Below are 17,139 nucleotides of genomic sequence, written 5' to 3'. Positions count from 1 at the left end.
AGGTACCATTGATACCATCTAAGGGCTCTCAACCTATGGGTAAAGAATCATGTGCTAAAGGTATTAATGAAAGTAGTAGTGTCTTCTGAAGGTTACTGGCCATCAACACAGACCACTGGGAATGGGAGAAAACCTAAAGTAAGTTCTTGAGTTTTGAATTTTTTTTTCAGTCTCACTTCAGAGTACGTGATAAGCTGACTGAACCATCTCTGTTTGAGGAAATGAGGCAAAGAGCAGTGTCAATTATATAATGGTTCAGAGAAGTGACATTATCAGGAGTCAGCCAGGTTTCACATGTAGCAAGGAGGTAGAAAGAGAATCTGTATGAAGAAATTGAAAACAAGTGGGTAAGGCATAGGTGTGGGAGATAGAAGAGGTGGGGAGAGGTAGACAAAACAGTGCATCTGAGAAGAGGCATCTGGGAGACGGTGAGTGCTAGATATTGTACATCCATTGTATCATTTAGTTCTCACAACAAGCATATAAGGTAAAACATGTTAGTTTTACACTTTACAAATGAGAAAACTGAGACTCATATGTTTATTAATAAGTCCAAGCTCTCAGAGTGAATAAATAGTAGTACTTCCTCATTTGGGGCTACCTGGCATCCTTTTTCATTCCACTATCACATTGCATTAAAGTTATTGATTCATTTTTCTCTCCTAATACATGTGATCTCCTGGAGGAAACTGTTTATGTTTTACTGTTATTCATTTATTTAGAATATAGTATAGCATTTTGTTTTTTCCAAAAACATGTTTTAGTAATGCTCTAGGAGGCCTTTGAGTTTCCTTCCAAAATTGTCCTTATTCTAAAACTTCTGCCCTGCAATGTCTGTTTAACCATTTATAGTTGTCCTTACTCTCCTCAGTCTTACACACCACACCCAATCCATTATGGCCACTGGGACCTTCCAGTGCAAGTTACCACCATCTTTCTTCTGATTACTGGCCAACGCTTCCAAACTGTTCTCCCTTTTTCTCTGAGTCAAGTCTCAAGTCAACATCAAGAATTATCCAAATGAAATATAGTAGATCATGGCACCCCTCTGCTCAAAACCCTTCAGTGGCTCCTCAAGGCACTCAAGGTGAAAGTCTGTACAATGGCTTAGAAGGCCTGACACCATTTGCCCCCTTCCCAGCCTCTCTTTCTACTCTTTCCCTCACTTAGTCTACTCCAGGCACACCAGCCCACCTCTGTTCCTAAACACACCAGGCACAGCCCTGCTCCATGGCATTGCACTGCCTCTTCCTTCTGCCTGGATTTCTCATCCCCAGGTATCCATGTATCTAACTCCTTACCTCCTTTGAACTTTGTTCACATCTCACCTTTTCAATGAAGCCTACCCTGAAGACTCTATTTAAAATGAAGCTGAAACTAACATACCATTGTAAAGCAATTATACTCCAATAAAGATGTTAAAAAAATAAATAAATAAATAATAAAAAAAAAAGACAAAGTAAGGGGATGCAAAAAGATATTTAAAAAAAAAATAAAAAAAAAAAAAAAAAAAAAAAAAAAAAAAAAATTGTATCACATACCCTAGCCCTCCAAGAATCCTGTATCCTCCTTCCCTGGCTTTGAATCTTTGTTTTTTTTTTGTTTTTTGTTTTTTTTTTTTTTTGCACTTGCCACTTTCTCAAATACTACATAATTTATTTATTCAACATGTTTATTGTCATTAGATATTTCCCTTATGCTAAAAGGTGAGTGCCACCTAGGCAGGGATTTCCTTCTTTTTTTTTTTCCCTGATACAATCTAAGCACTTAGATCATTTCTTGGTGCATATTAGGTGATCATAAATTTCAGATGAATGAATGAATAAGCGATTGTGTTCTTCCTTTGAAATAAATCTACAGCCTTGTAGATTCTGAAGAAGACTTCATAGACTCCTCATTCTCTACCTAAGCCCTCTGTCATAATCATTCTTCACATGATGTGGTTTTCAGGGCCTCTTAAGAGTCACTCTAGATTTCCATAACCTTCTCAGAATGTGATTCTTCACCCTGAATACTCCATGTGTAACATAACCATTCCAGAACTCATCAGATCTTGGCTGATCTGCCTTAAATCAATCACAGGCTACACTAAGAACACTAAGATTAGAAATTTAAATTGTTAATAAATTTTTGAATCCACTGTGTATTAGTTCCACAAAATTACTACTGTGATTTTCAGAAGTAGTAGTTTGCCATTCAGATGCTGATTGAAGCCTATTTGCTATAAATATTTTACCTCCGACTTTATGAGGAGGAAGACCTTGCTATATAAATACCAATTCATGTATGGATACCAGTTCTCTCTGCTCCTCATTGTAGTGTGCTATGCTCATGCCTAGCATGCTTCAACAAAGCAGTATCTATATGAGGTTACAGGAGAGCCTGGTGGGGTCAGTGTAGATATTTTAAGAATTATGAGGAGTGAAGGCCCTCAGGGAAATCCAGACACTGTCAAAGGAGCCACTCATCATCCAGACCTTTGGAGGTTGATGGCCAGTTTGCTTATGACAAGTGACTGACAGTCTGTGAAACTACAGGAAAGATATATACAGTACACATGGGCACTGATTGATTAAATCAAATGGATGAGAAAGGGCATGATGTCTGAAAAAGCAAGGGTATGCAGTTCTACCCCCTCCACGAAGATGGCCTAGATTAAAATAAATGATAGATGTGGAAATGATAAGTGATCTCACACTACTGGCATGAGGCTATGTGTCCCAGATGTAGATGAGATGAAAAGCTTTTTTAATTTTTCCCCAGCTATGATGAATGAATCAAAGGAGAGACCTTTAATTAAAAAAGAAATGTAAATTGCCTTTATAAGGACAGGGAACCAAATCTGGAGCCACTGAATCACAGTACACATGTGTTGTGAGAGAACAGTTTCCTTTACATCTTGCTCTTAGTAAACAAGGAAGACAGAAGTTATTCCAGACCTTGTTGAGGATAGAGCTAAATTTTACATATAAGAAAGAAACTAACAAACATCTAGAGTTGATTGATCAGAATGTATTCAGATAAGAAATATCCCTCAGGGTATATGTGGGGAAATAGCATCTCAAGAAGTTAACATGCTTCTTAAAAATCTGTGCAATAAATTGAGGCTCGTAAAGTGTTTTCAACAATAGTCATAAAAACCTACTACTATGAAAAAACAGAAAGTATTGTATTTAATTTGAAGTTGTAAGGAATGATTGCTAACTATAGTCATCCTAATAGAATCCCGTGATTCAAAACCAGACAGCCAAAGACTGGCGGTGATGGAGTGCAGATACTAAGGTGCACTCTCGAGTATTTGAAAAGTTCAAAAGACATGTTAACTGGGTAACTAGCAATAGAAGAAGGAGAACTAACACTTGCAGAAATAAACTGAATGAAAATGAAATTCCATCAAAAAATTCTTCCATCCATCATGCTGCTTGATGTTTTAACACAATTGAAAATCATGTGATGATGAAGAAGTTGACAATGAAGAGGATGGTTTCAATGGTAACACAGGTAGATTATGGTTACTAACTAAATATGTTTCTCTTTGATAGAAATTTGGTCACTTCTGGAGGAATCACAACATGAAAGCATGGAATGACTAAATCTCTGTGGAAAAGAAAGAAAAGGACATGAAAGCTCATGTTTAATCCATTATCTTGCTCTATGTATCTTTTTATCCAAATTATAATTCAAGATACACACTCAAAGCCCTACCTCTTCTGAAAAGCCTTTTCAATATTAACTATTGTGGTACATGTTCATAAGATAAGCTCACTTACACACATGCACACACACAACACATCCACACATATTAATGAGCATGCATATGCCTACTCCTTATATCTTTTCATCCCCATCATTCTATTTCCATTCATTTTTCATGCCCCATGTTGTATTCTTATGAGAGCTTCTGTTGAAGCTATTAAAACATAATTCTTTCTGAAAAAACCCTCCAGTGGTTTCTCATTTCACTCAGAGGAAGGCTCTTCCAGTGACTCATAAGACTCAATTCAATCTCTTCATTTAGCACTCTGCACACCCCTTATCTTCCTGATCTCTTCCTGTCTCCTACTCTGTCCTTATTTGTATTTCTCGAACACCCCATACATGTCCTTGTCTCAGGGCCTCTGCCTGGAACACTCTTCTCCCAGATATTTACAAGTGTTCTTCTCTTCTTTAGGTATTTGCTCAAATGTCACCCTCTTGGTGAAAGCATCCCTGACAAACTAATTTAACATAATCTTACTCTCAACACTCCAGACCCCTCTTTCTTGCTTCATCTCTCTCTGCAGCACTTACTTAACATTCCATATGTTTTTTATATATAATCATATTTTATTTTCTGTTTATTCTCTTTGCTTATCTTTTCCTACCTGCTCCCTCTCCTTTGTGCTATTAGAATTCAGCTTCATATTGACAGACACTTATCTACTATGTTGACTGCTATACCCCCAATGCCTAGATCAATGCATATTTATTGAGTTGGTTAGGCCCAGTCCCACTCACACACATACGCAAACACAGACACTCAACATTATTAGAAGGTGGTATAGCCTGTTTTTTATGGACTAGGAAAGATGACCTAGAAGATAAATAACTGGCCTCAGCTCACAAAGGGAAAATTGAGATTGAATCCAGGGAAGTACAATTTAGAACTTGTACTTATAGGTTTGCCAGCATACATGTTCTAGAATGTTTATAGTGACAGTATTTGTAAGAATGCCAAGCTGGTGACTCAAATATCTATCAACAGTAGAGTGGAAATATTCACACAATGGAATACTCTACAATAATGAGCTTATTTTGAGGCAAAGGAGCCCGAGACCAAAAGTTCGTATTGTGTGATTCAATTTATCATATATGTACATGTGTAAACTAACAAACAAAGACAAAGGTAAAGCTGATTCATTTTGTTAGGGACAGAATGGCACTTATTTTCCCTGGGGATGGTGGTAATGATAGAGAGCAAAAGGAACAGAGATGAGTTTCTGGGGTGCTGTTAATATTCTCTTTTTAGATCTGGGTAGAAGTACATATATACGCTTAGTCTGTAAAAATTTATTAATTTGTTCCCTTATGATATATGCAAAATATGATATGTGTGTTTGTGACAAAAAGAATTCTAAGATGTCCCCCAAGATTCCAGGCTCCCATTACATGTGCTGTGTATAATTATTTCCCTATAAATGCAGGTGGGACATGTGAATAAGATGAGACTCCTGTCAGCCTTCCTAATCATTCGATTGGGTTCAGTTACTGACAAAGGTGATGGGGCAGTTATGCCTAAGATTATGTTTCTTTATATAAGACTGTGTTATAGCAGATTTGAGACAGATTCTCCTGCTGACTTTGAAGAAGTAGCTGCCATACTGTGAGAGAGCTGTATGCCTAGTTCTGAGGATGTTTTCTAGGAGCTGAGAGTGAGCCTTAGCCAAGAGTCAGTGTGAAAACAAAGACCTCAGTCCTACAGCTATTAGTAATTTAATCCTGCAATTACCTGAATGAATGATAATATTAGGAGCTCAAGCCTACAAGCATCAGGTACTAACACTGGGAAAGAAACATCTCTGGTCTTGTCTCTCCTGCTTTGGAATTCTTTGCATAAGATCCTTACAATTTGGATAGAATGAGGCACTTGAATATAAGAAGGCAAATGAAGCTGGCTTGGGGGAGAAAAAAAATAGGTATTTTTTTTAATAAGCAAAATTAGTATTTGATTTTATAATTTAAGACTTACTAAAAAATGTGACTTTCTTTTGTACTCAAAATTACTGAATGTTAACACAGTAGTTATATATATGTGTGTATATATACATATATATGTGTGTGTGTATGTATATATATATATATATATATATATATATATATATATATATATATATATATTTGTTTTTTCATGAATATAATACTTCAATGACCCAATAAAATACTTTGGGAATTCTATGTAGTTAATGAGAGTCAGAATTAAATTTTGTATTAAGAAAGATGTTGTTGTCCATTACAAACTTTATGGACCTAGTGAAAAATAAACTAGACCATTAATGTGAGCAAGCTGGACTTTATCCCATTGTTCAGAATCACAAAAACTTGGACTAGACCTGATAAGAGCCCCGAACAGAGCCTGTGTCTGGTTAAAGAGAGAGATGATCCTGTATATTTCTGACCTATCAAGCTTAAGTTTTGGGTCTTCTACTGCATGTCGCCCTATATTGATTCTCTGTCTATAAATTAACATTGCCAGAAGGTTATCTATGCATTTTCCCTTCTCTTCCATGTCTTTTCTCTTTGTTTCTTTTTCTCTCCCTTGCTCGTTCTTGCTCTCCTTTTCTCTTTCTTGTCATCCCTAGTAGAATGGGGGTGCTTCAGGGGAAGCTTCAAAATGTGGGGCCATTTTCTGTGTCATCCTCTATGGAAATAACAGTACTGATAAGACCTGACAAATTACTATCTGTGGAATGGACAAAGGAAGGGATGAATAAACAAACGAGTGAAAGACCTATATATCCCCTGCTAACAAGACTTGGGCCTGTTTTGAAGGGCAGTAGCTCCATCTAATGCTGCCCTTCTGTTCAGATTCTGGGTAGCTGATGGGTCTTCTCTCTTTATTGCTTTACCTCAGCCCCCCCGGTGACAGTGATGGAGTTGACAAGATGTCAGCTGACCCTTATTGATTATGCATGATCTCATTAGTAAAACATTGGCCCAGTGTGACCTAATCATTGCTGGGAAAGACTGTGATATATGAGGACAAGCACTTTGTCACTTGAGTTTAGGCAAATGGGAAGATCGCTTAGTACTTGTGGTGCCCAAACCACACAACCCCTCTTGCTATGGGAAGGTGGCTAGAAGTGCAAAGCGCACAGAAGCTATGTGGGTCAGACAAGTCACTGAGAGCCCATCCTGGCTATGAAGCTAGTTATTTATTTATGTTTTGTTTGCTAAAAATGCATCTACTCTGGCAACCCTGGGACACTTGTCCCAGTAAATAACTAAATCAGAAATGGGGCAGAGAGAAGCATGATCGGACCAAAGCTGCTGAGATCCTTGAGGTATGAGACTTTTATTCCCTTCGGTAGAAGGGACATGGTCTAACGTGCCCCTCACCCCCCTCCCAGTCCCTAAGAAAGTCAGCCTTGCCACAAGGGGCTGGAGAGATGAAACACTTCACACATGAGAATGCTAAGTCCGAAGGAACAGGAGCAGAATAGAGCTCTGTGACTGACTAGCTCAGGGCCACGGCCAGCACCAATGGCACCACTGTGTGAATTACAAAAAGAAAACCCTCTTCCTCCATGTGGAGGGTCTGTCAAAAGGTACCACCTTTTTGCATTGCACAAACTATGCAACCTTGTTCCTGAGTTCTGAGCAGAGTGTGACTGACCCAGTCTTATCCTGGGGAATTTGAGTCATGGACAGGCCATCCAAATGAACAGGCTGGCTTGTTGAACCACTGGGGATGGTGACTATGGAAGCACAGTATCTTGAAACTGTGGGACATTTCATCCAGAAGGAAACACTTGGTGCCATGCCTGCAGAGTGAGGGACAGAGTCTTAGAGAAAGCAAGTGCTATAATCGGCCCATTTAAGTTACTGAAAGAGGAATAGGGTGACCTGAACAAATTCACCCCCAAAATGTTTGGCTAGACTAAAGAAAAAACATAATTTGTGTCTAGAAATTGGTGGCTCTCCCACTCCAAGCACGATCACTTACTGGTAGTAGCAAAAAAACATTCCTCCCTGTTTCAGTCATCCTCTTTATTAGTCCTTTCCCTTGACTGAGCCAGTCAGGGAAGAATCATCAGTAAATATTGCTTATTAAATGCTTGGGTCAGGTTATCTGCCTGTCAAGCAGAGGGAGTGGGCGTGCACTGGGGCCACGGCTGCTGAGCGAATGTTCTTAGCCTCCCTGCACACACCTCAGCAGCACCCAGCCTTTAATAAGCATTGTGTGCACTGCCCTTTTTAAAATGATTGAAGTATGGCTTTTTATGACTCTATAAAAGCCTTTATTAATTTTGGGAAGCTGCTGCATCTTCTGATCCTGTCCAGTCTCTGCTGGGAGGTTAAATTATTCATACAGCTTCCAATTGACTATGTTGATTGTGTTCTGAAAAGAACTAGAGGACTTGTTGTTTTCCAAGCAGTCTTTGAGAGGAGGTTGTATGGGGAGGCAAGAAGGGTATGGGTATCCTGAAGGGCATCACACAGAGGGTTTCATGGGTAGGCAAGGGAGGAGACCTCATGGTGGTCAGTGGAATTGTTGGAACAACGTAACTCAAGGGAAAGGGACAATGGACTTTAACAGTGTCCTCTGGAGACGTGTCCACATGTGTGTTCATGAACACTTGTGTGTCTTAATTATTCCACTGTGGTTTTCTGCTAATGATTCTGAATATAAGAATAAAATATTGTTTTTATAGAGCTCTTTCTAGCTTTCTAGTGTGTTTTCAAACGTACTATCTCATTTTTATTTTGAACCCACTATAATTGTACCAGCTGCTGAAACAGCTATTTTAACATGTTAATTTCATGGTAGTGAGGTTGTGTGTCAGGAGGGCAGTGTTACCAAGTAGGGTGTCTCTCACACATGGCCTCTCTGAAAAGCAAGTGGATCTTTTGGTCCCAAGGCTGTCACTGTTCCCATGATAGGTCTGCTCTCCTATTTGTTGCCATGTGAAGAGTTTGTGGAAGGAATGCTGTTCTGAGACACTTCTCACTGCCATCACTCACCAAATTCTCCCCCATCTTGCACATATGAGCACACACACACACACACACACACACAGGCACACACAAACTTATAGGTTAAATTTATCACCCTTCTCTCTTACCACTTACCCAAGAATCCCAAACTCCCGAATGCTGCCCCTCCCCCACGCCTGTTATTCTCAGACCAGGCAGCCTGCTGGTAATTCCCTTTCCTTAGTCTATGCAGTCCTTCACCCAGGCTGATCTACTGATTCCTTCAAGGCCTGGATTGAAAGTCACCTCTTCCAGGCTCCTTCCCTAGACAACCCCACCCTGTGCTGCAGCCCTTCCTGAATCAGAAGGACTAGAGTAGAGGAGAATGTGGGTGGCACCCAGTGTCAGAAAACCCACCTGCTAAAGCTGATCAAGTCACTTCCCCACCAGGAAGCTCTAATCCATGAATGGGAACACCAGCCCTGCCCAGTCAGTCTCACAAGGCTGTTATTAGTGACAAATGAGACCATACATCAAGAAAAGACTATACGACAAGCACACAATTATGTACATTTTATACAATTGTGACCCTTGCTATGAGAAATAGAAAATAAATAACAGAGAGATCAAGAACAGTTGATTTTGTCAGAGAAGGCTTTGATACTCCTGTTGGCTTTGGCCTGGTGAAGGGATGTGGGAGGGATTCCAGGAGGGAGGAGGCCATGAGTGAGGCACCAGAGGCAGAAGGGAGCATGGCTTTCTATCTAAAGACTGGCTGTAACAGGAAGCAGCTGATGAGAGTCAAGGATGTTGGGAAGCTGCAGCTGACACTTAGGAGAAACTTCTGAGGGCAATATTTGAGTGATAAACTATGAAACAGGTGACTAGGACTAGGTAGGATAAGCCCAGAGAGCCCTTAGGCTGGGGACTAGGAGATATCCCATTACTAAGACTATCAGCATAAAAAAGGGAAGGCTGACTTGATGCTGAATATTTAGATGCTTTATATTAGAATTTTTAGGGCTCCCTGAATATTGTGCCAACCCAGGAGGTGGCTTGGTTATAGATGGGAGCAAAGCTGTAGAGATGGGGCAAATTTATAATGCATGGGCTGAAGAGCTGAAGAAAGACTGTAGGGGCAGAGCCAGACCCTCCATCACTGCAGTTCTATAATGATCAGGCACAAGAGAGACACTTTACCTGAGTGTGTTCAACCTGACGTTCCTGAGACACACCCACACCCCCCCCCACACACATACTCATCAGGGTCAGCTCCACAGAGTCAAAGAAAACTTGGAGACATGAGGGCTTTGGAGAACAGAGTCAGTTTAAAAATACAAGATATTCTTTATCCATTTATCCAATGATGGACACTTAGGTAGTTTCCATCTCCGAGCTATTGTAAATAGAGCTGCAGTGAATATTTTGGTACATGATTCTTTTTGAATTATGGTTTTCTCAGGGTATATGCCCAGTAGTGGGATTGCTGGGTCATATGGTAGTTCTATTTGTAGTTTTTTAAGGAACCTCCATACTGTTCTCCATAGTGGCTGTACCAATTCACATTCCCACCAGCAGTGCAAGAGTGTTCCCTTTTCTCCACACCGTCTCCAGGATTTATTGTTTCCAGATTTTTTGATGATGGCCATTCTGACTGGTGTGAGATGATATCTCATGGTAGTTTTGATTTGCATTTCTATAATGATTAATGATGCTGAGCATTCTTTCATGTGTTTGTTGGGAGTCTGTATATCTTCTTTAGAGAAATGTCTATTTAGGTCTTCTGCCCATTTTTGGATTGGGTTGTTTGTTTTTTTGTTATTGAGCTGTATGAGCTGCTTATAAATTTTGGAGATTAATCCTTTGTCAGTTGCTTCAGTTGCAAATATTTTCTCCCATTCTGAGGGTTGTCTTTTGATCTTGTTTATGGTTTCCTCATGGCATATATATACAATGGAATATTACTCAGCCATAAAAAGAAACAAAATTGAGCTATTTTTAATGAGGTGGATGGACCTAGAGTCTGTCATACAGAGTGAAGTAAGTCAGAAAGAGAAAGACAAATACTGTATGCTAACACATATATATGGAATTCAAGAAAAAAAATGTCATGAAGAACCTAGGGATAAGACAGGAATAAAGACACAGACCTACTAGAGAATGGACTTGAGGATACAGGGAGGGGGAAGGGTAAGCTGTGACAAAGCAAGAGAGTGGCACGGACATATATACACTACTAAACATAAAATAGATAGCTAGTGGGAAGCAGCCGCATAGCACAGGGAGATCAGCTCGGTGCTTTGTGACCACCTAGAAGGGTGGGATAGGGAGGGTAGGAGAGAGGGAGACACAAGAGGGAAGAGATATGGGAACATATGTATATGTATAACTGATTCACTTTGTTATAAAGCAGAAACTAACACAGTATTGTAAAGCAATTATACTCCAATAAAGATGTAAAGAAAAAAAAACTAGATATTTTCAATGCTCAGTAAAGTGATAATTTTCAGCCTTCTTAAATTCCCTTGAAACTGCACATGTTGTTATCTGGTTCTTCTATAGAGCAACCACTCAGAGGGAGTTGTTTCTACCAACACTGCCAAGTCTTGTATTCTCTCCATTTTTTTGCATTTGATTCCTCTCTTTCTTCCCCACCTTAGTTTATGGTTATACTTTCTCTGTTATTTCCCCTGTATAGCATTTCAATTTGGCAACCTGATTTTTAACACTTACCCTTTCAGTGACTTGACTGCTGCACTATGCCACTTGTGTGTGACTTATAACACTTTCCCAATGTCCCACTACATCCTGTGGCAGCAGCCCAGATCTCACCTGCAGACATGAAAGGGATGGAACTAACCTCTTCACATTAAAGTATTTGATACACAGAAGTGTTATTCAGGGATAATTATCATATTACAAAACTTCATTTTTACTGCCAATATTTATTGAAGCCTAAATTATGCCAGGTGCCAGAGACACAGAAATGGCACAAAGCTCACATTGTCATGGTCTTTAGATTCTAGAGAGGGAAGACAGACACTAAAATGGCACATCCATCAAATCTCAAGTGATGGTATTTCTGATGTCAGGGTGGAAATCAAGCATTTTTACCTTGGATAGAAGTTGTTTTTTGCTTTTGTGTTTGTTTTTGTTTTTTTGGTGATGACATTCTTCATATTGTCAAAGTTGAGTGAGGAAGTGAAAGGATTATTGATTATTGGGCCAGAAATTTTTCTAAGATTGAACACTTAAGCTACCCCATCATCTTCCTGTTCATCAGACAGTTCTGCTGGTTCCTCGTTTGTAGATGTATTTTATGTCAAATTGAGCCCTGAGGGGAAGGCAAAAGCTTCAGCTTAAAATATATATGTAGAACACAGTAATAACGTTTGAAGATAGTGAATTCCAGAATGACTGTACGTAGAACAGGTAAATGGTAAAGCTGATCTCTCCATGACCACTTAGAGATTTCTCTTTATGTCCTTCTCATGTTTCTGAAATTTGGAGGATAACAGGATGCTTGGCAAATCAAACATTTTGAGTCTGTTTACAAAAATCTTGTTCTAGGTACTTCTGTGAAGCAGTCATGCAGGGAAATGTGTAGCTATAAAGGTCAGGTTAGGACCTGAGGGACAAGGGGTATGGGCTGGCTTTACATGAACACCAAACAGTTACTAACTGAAAGAAAAAAAAATTCTTTCTAAAATGATTTAAGTCCTTGGGGAGAATGGGATTCATTTAGGAGTCATTTCATTCAAAAACTCAATTTTAAAATTAATAGACACTATGAGATAAGACTCCTCAGATAGTTACTCTCTCTGTCCTCCAGAAAGTCTCCCTATAGACACAAAAAAGCCCATGAGAGCTGGTCTGTGAGGGAAGAGTCCAGAGCCAGACAAGTTCTGTTGGTAACACAGTTCAGAGGAGACACCATAAGGAAATGCACATCAAGAGAAAGCAAAGGACACAATGCTTTCCTCTTTACGCATGGCAAATCAATTCAGTGTCTTTCATTACCACCTGAAAACTGACTGCAAGTGTGAACAATAAACTTTAAACTGGTTGACAACAGTTTTTTAAAAAATGCACTGAAAGCAAGTTTCAGCAGCCTGACACACTTTATGACACTTATTAAAAAGACACACTTGTAAGTCAATTAACCTGGCCATTTTAACTTGTTTTCTAAGAGGAAAGGCAGCAGTGAAGGGGCAAAGTTTCCATCTAGAATGTTCTAAGTTGATTTCTTTTCCCCTAGAATAAAGGCCGCTGACCTGAGTTCCAACTAATATATATAAGCCTGCAGTTCACCTGCTTCTAACACCTGAAAAGTTCAAAGAAAGAGCATGTGGGTGTCCTTTCTTGGTTTTCACATTTTATTCAAAGAAGAATTGAGGCTATACCTATAAAGAAATCAATGTACAGCAAAATTGGTACAATATGGGAGTTAAAACAGAAGCACAATGCACAATATTTAGTTAGCAAACATTTTGTGAGTTTGTACTAGAAATGTTTGTATTGAGGGAAAAAATCTATGTACTTAAAAAAAAAATGTTTCTAAGGACATGATACCCCTATTCCAGTCAGAGAACTCCAAAACACCAATAAATAAGTACATTAGTAATTAAATAAATAAGATATTTTTTGATTTCTTGTATTATTTGTTTTACTTTTCATTTCCTAAAATTTTGTAATGCATAAAATATTACAAATTTATTACCTAGTTTTACCCTCTGAAAATTAGATTATAAGTGTAACTATCTTGGAGATCAATTCATTATAATTATTTAAATTCCATAGATATACACAACAAAACTATTTGTTGACCAAAAAGGCTTGCTAAAAGTATTTTAGTCACGTACAATTCTTTAACACAAAATCAGGTATATTTTGGCCTTCAGGGAGAACTATAACTTTTTTCTTTTTTTTGTACAAAAATGAGATCATGTGTTTCAGTACTTTCCTTGCTAGTGAGCTTCCTGTTCTTGACTTTTGATATACTCTTCTCCTTCTAACCAAGCTTTAAGGACTTGGGATTGGAAAGGCTCTGTCAAGGAAAACAACTTATTCCAAGAGAGATTAAAAACAAGTGGGAGAGAAGGTGCTTCAAGACGGTGGAGGAGTAAGACATGGAGATCACCTTCCTCCCCACAAGTACATAAAAAATATATCTACATGTGGAACAACTCCTACAAAACACCTTCTGAACACTGGCCTAAGACCACAGACTTCCTAAAAGGCAAGAAACTCCCCAAATACCTGGGAGGGAAAAAGAAAAAAGGAAAAACAGACAAAAGAATAGGGATGAGACCTGCGCTTTTGGGAGGGAGCTGTGAAGGAGGAAAAGTTTCTACATACTAGGAAGCCTCTTAACTGGTGGAGATGGGGTATGTGCCGGGGGAAACCTTGGAGCCATGGAGGAGTGCTCAGAAACAGGGGTGCAGAGGGCAAATCAGAGAGATTCCCGCACAGAGGATCGGTGCTGAACAGCACTCACGAGCCTGAGAGGCTTGTCTGCTCACACACTGGGTCAGGTGGGGGCTTGGAGCTGAGGCTCAGGCTTCAGAGGTCAGATCCCAGGAAGAGGACTGGGATTGGCTGTATGAACACAGCCTGAGGGGTGTTAGTGCACCACAGCTAGCCAGGAGGGAGTCCAGGAAAAAGTCTGGACCTGCCTAAGAGGCAAGGGTTTCAGGGTGTGTGAGGAGAGAGGATTCAGAGCACTGCCTAAACGAGCTTCAGAGATGGGCATAAGCCATGGATATCAGAGCAGACACCAGAGACTGTCATGAAATGCTAACTCTGCTGCTGCAGCCACCAAGAATCCTGTGTGCAAGCACAGGTCACTATCCACAACTCTTTCGCACTGGGAGTCTGCGCAGCCCACAACTGCCAGGGTCCTGTGATCCAGGGACAACTTCCCAGGGAGAACACAAGGCACACCTCAGGCTGTTGCAGCATCATGATGGACTCTGCCACTACAGGCTCACCCCAGATTCCATACCCCTCCCTTCCAGACCATTTATAGGCCACTACTTTAACCCCATCATGTCTGGGTGGGGAATAGACATCCTCAGGTGACCTACATGCAGAGGTGGGGCCAAAACCAAAGCTGAACCACAGGAGTCGGGGTCACAAAGAGAAAGGGAAAATTCTCTGTGCAGCCTCAGGAGCAGTGTATTAAATTCCCACAGTCAGCTTGATGCACCCTGCATCTGTGGAATACCTGAAAAGAAAACAAATCATCCCAAAATTGGGGCTGTGGACTTTGGGACCAAGTGTAGCCTTGGGGTTTGCTGTATATGACTGTCTTATTTCTGATTTTTGTGTTTATATTAGTATAGTTTTTAGCATTTGATATCATTGGTGGATATGTTTATTGGTTTGGTTGCACTCTTACTTTTTATAACACTTTAAAATTTTTTTAAATTATTTTATTTTATATTTTTATTTATTGATTTATTTAGATTTCTTTATTTTTTGCTTCTTCTTCTTCTGAGCTGTGTGGCTGACAGGGACTTGGTGCTGCAGCTTGGTGTCAGGCCGCAGCCTCTGAGATGGGAGAGCTGAGTTCAGGACACTGGACTACCAGAGATCTCCCAGCCACACATAATGTCAATTGGTGAGAGCTCTCCCTGATATCTCCATCTCAATGCTAAGACTCAGATCCGCTAAACGGTCAGCAAGTTCCAGTGCTGGATACCCCATGCCAAACAACTAGCAAGACAGGGACAAAACCCCACCTATTAGCAGAGAGACTGCCTAAAATCATACGAAGTTCACAAACACTTCAAATCACACCATGAGATGCAGCCCTGCCCATCAGAAAGACAAGATCTAGCCCAACACACCAGAACACAGGCACCAGTGCCCTCTACCAGGAAACATAAACAAGCCCCTGAACCAACATTCCCCACTGGGGGAGACACCAAAAACAATGGGAACTACGATCCTGTAGCCTGTGAAAAGGAGACCACAAACACAGTAAGTTAAACAAAATGAGAAGACAGAGATATATACAGTAGATAAAGGAGCAAGGTAAAAACCCACTAGACCAAAGAAATGAAGAGGAAATAGGCAGTCCACCTGAAAAATAATTCAGAGTAATGATAGTAAAGATGATCCACAATCTTGGAAACAGAATGGAGAAAATAAAAGAAAAGTTTAACAAGGACCTAGAAGAATTAAAGAGCAAACAAAAAATGATGAACAAAACAATAAATGAAATTAAATATTCTCTAGAAGGAATCAATAGCAGGATAACAGAAGCAGAAGAACGGATAAGTGACATGGAAGATAAAATATTGGAAATAACTATCGCAGAACAGAATAAAGGAAAAAAGAATGAAAATAACTGAGGAGAGTCTCAGAGAATTCTGGGACAATATTAACTGTATCAACATTTGAATTACAGAGGTCCCAGAAGAAGAGTAAAAGAAAGGGACTGAGAAAATATTTGAAGAGGCTATAGATGAAAACTTGCCTAACATGGGGAAGGAAATAGTCAAAAAGTTCAGGCAGGCCAGAAAGTCCCATACAGCATAAATCCAAGGAGAAAAATACAAAGACACATATCAAACTATCAAAAATTAAATAAAAAAATAAATGAATGCAGCAAGGGAAAAGCAACAAATAACATACAAGAGAATCCATATATGGTTAACAGCCGATCTCTCAGCAGACACTATACAAGCCAGAAGGGAGTGGCAAGACATATTTAAAGTGATGAAAGGAAAAACACCTACAACCAAGATTACTGTATCCAGCAAGGATCTCATTCAGATTCCACAGAGAAATTAAACACTTTACAGACCAGTAAAAGCTAAGAGAAATCAATACCACCAACCAGCTTTACAACAAATGATAAAGGAACCTCTCTAGGCAAGAAACATGAGAGAAGGAAAAGACCTACAGAAACAAACCCAAAACAATTAAGAAAATGGTAATAGGAACATACACATTGATATTTACCTAAAATGTAAATGGATTAAATGGTCCAAACAAAAGACATAGACTAGCTGAATGGATACAGAAATAAGACCTATATATATGCTGTCTACAAGAGACACACTTCAGACCTAGAGACACATACAGACTGAAAGTGAGGGGATGGAAAAAGATATTCCATGCCAATGGAAATCAAAAGAAAGCTGGAGTAACAATACTCTTATGAGATAAAATAGACTTTAAAATAAAGATTATTATAAGAGACAAAGAAGGACACTACACACTGATCAAGGGATCAATCCAAGAAGAAGACACAACAATTATAAATATTTATGCACCCAACATAGGAGTACCTCAATACATAAGGCAAATGCTAACAGCCATAAAATGGGAAATAGACAGTAACACAGTAATAGTAGGGGACCTTAACACCCCACTTTCACCAAAGGACAGATCATCCAAAATGAAAATAAATAAGTTAAAACAAGCTTTAAATGACACATTGAACATGATGGACTT

Source organism: Leucopleurus acutus, assembly GCF_964270905.1.
Source record: "Leucopleurus acutus genome assembly, chromosome: 13".
NCBI classification, from domain to species: Eukaryota; Metazoa; Chordata; class Mammalia; order Artiodactyla; family Delphinidae; genus Leucopleurus; species Leucopleurus acutus.
Note: the sequence above shows the minus strand (reverse complement) of the source record.